The sequence below is a fragment of the Engraulis encrasicolus genome, chromosome 20 (genome assembly GCF_034702125.1).
Source record: "Engraulis encrasicolus isolate BLACKSEA-1 chromosome 20, IST_EnEncr_1.0, whole genome shotgun sequence".
In the NCBI taxonomy this organism is placed as follows: Eukaryota; Metazoa; Chordata; class Actinopteri; order Clupeiformes; family Engraulidae; genus Engraulis; species Engraulis encrasicolus.
The window spans coordinates 19,432,578-19,436,456 of record NC_085876.1 but is presented as its reverse complement, the minus strand read 5'-3'; the positions used below and the strand labels follow the sequence as shown (position 1 = coordinate 19,436,456).

The 3,879-nt window shown below is 38.5% G+C and overlaps 1 long non-coding RNA gene across 1 annotated transcript in view; it reads right to left on the bottom strand.

Moving 5' to 3' along the window:
- Positions 1-3,107: 3,107 nt before the first annotated feature.
- LOC134435777 (uncharacterized) overlaps positions 3,108-3,879 on the bottom strand; it is a 1,779-nt gene continuing 1,007 nt past the window's right edge. The window contains exons 2-3 of the long non-coding RNA XR_010032092.1: positions 3,837-3,879; positions 3,108-3,459 (exon numbers count right to left, since the gene is read on the bottom strand). The exon at positions 3,837-3,879 is cut by the window's right edge and continues 97 nt beyond it. This is a non-coding gene — a long non-coding RNA (uncharacterized LOC134435777). The remainder of the gene's footprint in view (positions 3,460-3,836) is intronic.

Genomic DNA, 3,879 nt, shown 5'->3' with positions numbered 1-3,879 from the left:
TCCGATGAAGAAGTTGATTTGCCTCTTGTAACCTCGTTATGTGAGCAGTGCCAATTAGTAAAGTGTCAAAACTGTTATTGGACGAAAAATGACTGTCAAATAATTTTAAAAAGTACAAAATTATTCCCCTAAACAAACAAAATGTATACAAATGAATACCATATCAGGCATACAGTATTCTCAGTGTAGTAAATCCAAATGGCTATTCTTGTTTGTGTGACAGGAAACAAATGAATCACCACCAATCAGTAATTTTGGGTAGGGTGTGCACATCCATATTAAATCACTTGTTGCAGGTACCAGGGAATAGTGTCAAGCAATTGAAGAAGGTAGGTCTGCACACTGCCAGGTACGCTCCAAAAAAACCCTTTATTAAATTAAAACAGCAACATTTCGATCACCCTGGATTGGCTTCAGGTATGTCGTCAGGGATTTCCTGAAGGAGAAATAGGGCTCGAGCAGTTTTGGCCTAAAGGGGCCCCTCTTAATTAGCGGTGCAGAACTGACTCGACGGTGGGCCCAGCACCCTGTTTTTTTCTCTTTATTATCATTTCTGAAAATAGAGGCCCATGAGGGTGCAGGGCCCATTGGGAAATGCCCGCTGTGAATGCCCGCTGGAAATGCCAGATTGAGAATCCTAGACTGAAATTCGTCGACTTTCAAATCTCTTTCAGACTTGGTCTGACCAAGAGCATAACAATTAACATTTCCCAAACGCCATGGCTGACCTGCTTGCCTTGGTTTGCTAATGTTTTTTGCTTCCCAACAAAGTGGGAGGAGTTCTCGTTTTTTTCGGGGAAAAAAGTACTTGCATTGCTCTTGACCTGACAAGTAGCAACGCTGAAGGTGTTGCGTCACTAGGAGGGCACACTGTAAACCCTAACATGTTCAATGAACCCAAAACATTTGGGGTAACACATTGCCTCAAAAAAACTGATTGAATGAACATAAAAAGTTAAGGTTGCGTGTACCATAATTTTAAGGTACACTGCATTATTTGATTTGAGTACAATAAACGATTGTCTCATGATGTAGTAATCTGTACTTATTAGTTGGGTTGAAATGTATTGTTTGTTTAAATAATTCAATATTATTTGTTCTTTTTCCAAGCCTTTTAATTTGGCTACTGGTAAATATGCACCCTATTTTACTACTAAATATTGGGTTGAGGTCTTCAGTATAGCACCTAGACATGTTTTTATGCACTTCAACATTTACATAGCATTTTCTTTGTACAATTGAGGGTTCAACACTAAATAAGGAAACTCCAAACTAGAAGATGCATACTTCAACATTTCCAAAACAGCACATCTATTGATGCAAGAGCTATGAATAAAAAACAAAACAGATTGACTGTCTTTGAAGGTTTATTGTAATGCAGCCATGTAAAAACTGAACAAAAAACAATAAAGCATTTCTAAATTAGGCATGTTACATACAAAATATTTTTTTGTTTTACTAACAACATACAAGATACACTTACCACTATATTTTTTGTACAGCTTGTTATGGGATAGACTGGTTAAGACTGTGATTAACACATCTGCTACTGAGTAAAGGATTTCCCACTATGACATACCAAACTATATGAAAACATGGTAGGAAGTGTAAAATACAAACCTATTTGGAAACACTGTCAAGTGGCCATGCCTGTAAATGTTGATATACCTTTTTTCACAACACAGTAGTATCAGAACCAGCTGAACGAATTGCAGGGCATGTTTACCATGCACAGTGGGTAGTTTGTTTACAGGTATGGCCATTTGACAGTGTTGGAGTTAGCCTATTCACACAACAAAGTAGCATAAAGTGCATTATAAGTCACTCCCTTCCACAACAGAAACTCTGGGAATGTCACTTTGTAAAAATATACAACTCATTCAAAGCTGTTTTTCTTTTACACATAAATTGTTCACAAGCCAAAGGTAACATCACTTTTTTCAACAGCCTTTGTACATTAAGAGTCCTGAAATGGTTGTACATTGCACTTGACAGATTTTAAAATAAAGATTACAAATGAAGATAAATTGAATACAAAACGCAACTACTTAGCACAAAGGCCCACAATGATTACTTGAATAATGGAATTAACCAAATCAGCAAACACAAAAACATCTTCCAAGGTCAAGCTGGACATTTTACCTCTACAACGATATGTTCAGACAGTTTGCTATGGGACAGGCTGGTTAAGATTGAAATTTACATATATGTTACTGAATTAAGGATTTCCCACTACTGTGGCAGCAGCCTCCCACCACCTCTACAATGACTACACAGGTAGTGGGTGCTACCACAGCAGTGGCAAATACTCTAAACCAGTGTTTCTCAACTGGAGGGGTCATGGGTGGGTCACGGAGCCTTGGTGTAAAAAAAAAAATGTAATTCTAAAAAAAAATTCCAACTTTTCCTGCAACAATTTACAACTTTTATTTTGATAGGATAGTGAACTCTGTGTCATCTGTCGTCAAAGATACAATTTGTATTTTTATGCGAGATAGATAGCGTGCAACCAGTCATTCCAGTCTTGCTTACATTTTGAGAATTGCATTGAATTGACTTGAACGCTAAAAAAATTGGGTCGCAACCGAATGAGAGTGGAAAATGGTGGGTCCCAAGACTGTTCCAGTTGAGAACCACTGCTCTAAATAGTAGCATGTGTGCAAATCTCAATCTTAAAGGGACAGTTTGGTCAATTTCAACATGCAGTTGTATTGCTCACGCTACCCTTGACTTGTCAGTACCTGGTGATGCCACATTTTTCGGCTCAGCCCTTTCCGAGATATGAGCAATTCTAATGGGGGCAGCGTTTGTTTACATTTTTAAAAAATGAAACATAGGCCAACTCCAAATATTTTCCCAAAAGGTACTGCTGTTTGCTAGTTGTCTGCTGATGTTTTATAACCTTTTGGATGTTTTTGGGAATAAATAAAAATGTTTTTTTTGAAATGTAAACAAAGAGCTGCCCCCATTACAATGATCAGGATCTCGGAAACGGCTGAAGAAGAAGGAAAAAAATCTCAGGCACTGACAAGTCCAGGGTAGTGTGAGCATTACAACTGCATGTTGAAATTGACCAAACTGTCCCTTTAACCACTATACCGTATGACAGACCAATCCATCTGAAAACATAGTGGGAAATGTAAAATACTAATCTGAAGTGACCTTACATGGCCAGCTTATTAGTCAAAGAGAGCAATTTGGCCTTCAACTCCTTTTTCTCCAAACCCAAGAAAAACCTGTTGAATGAACCGGAATGTGTTTACCATGCATTTTGGGTAGTTCAGGTGAAGTGCACGTCAAGCCATCGGGTAGGCACATTGCCTGGAGCAAGTTTTTGATATTGCCCATCACAAAATGTCCATAAGGATGTGTTTTAGGGGATTGTAGTGCAACACCATCATGATGAATAACGAAGATTCCAATTTGGATGTGTTTGTAGGCGTCCTCATCATCCACATCCTAGAAATAAAAATAAAAAGGGTTGTTTTACTCTGAGAACAGAACACTGGCTGCAATAGAAGGGTCAAACACAAGGAAGTATGACAGACTACAGGTAGGCCTAATCTAGAAGGGTCACATGGGCTGCTTTGTGGCAAAATATTACAAAACCTATACAAAGGTTAAATTATGAAACAAATATTTTTTTAATAACACACACACACACACACACACACACACACACACACACACACACACACACACACACACACACACACACACAACCTGTGCACATGCTCACATTCCTAACTCCATTATGACCTTGCAAAAAGGGAATTGTCAGATATCTCAAAGTTCTCAATCAAGACGGGAAATGACTGATAATTACATTCACAAACCTGGGTTTAGCGCAAATGCACATCCAGCAGCGGTCCTCCTCTC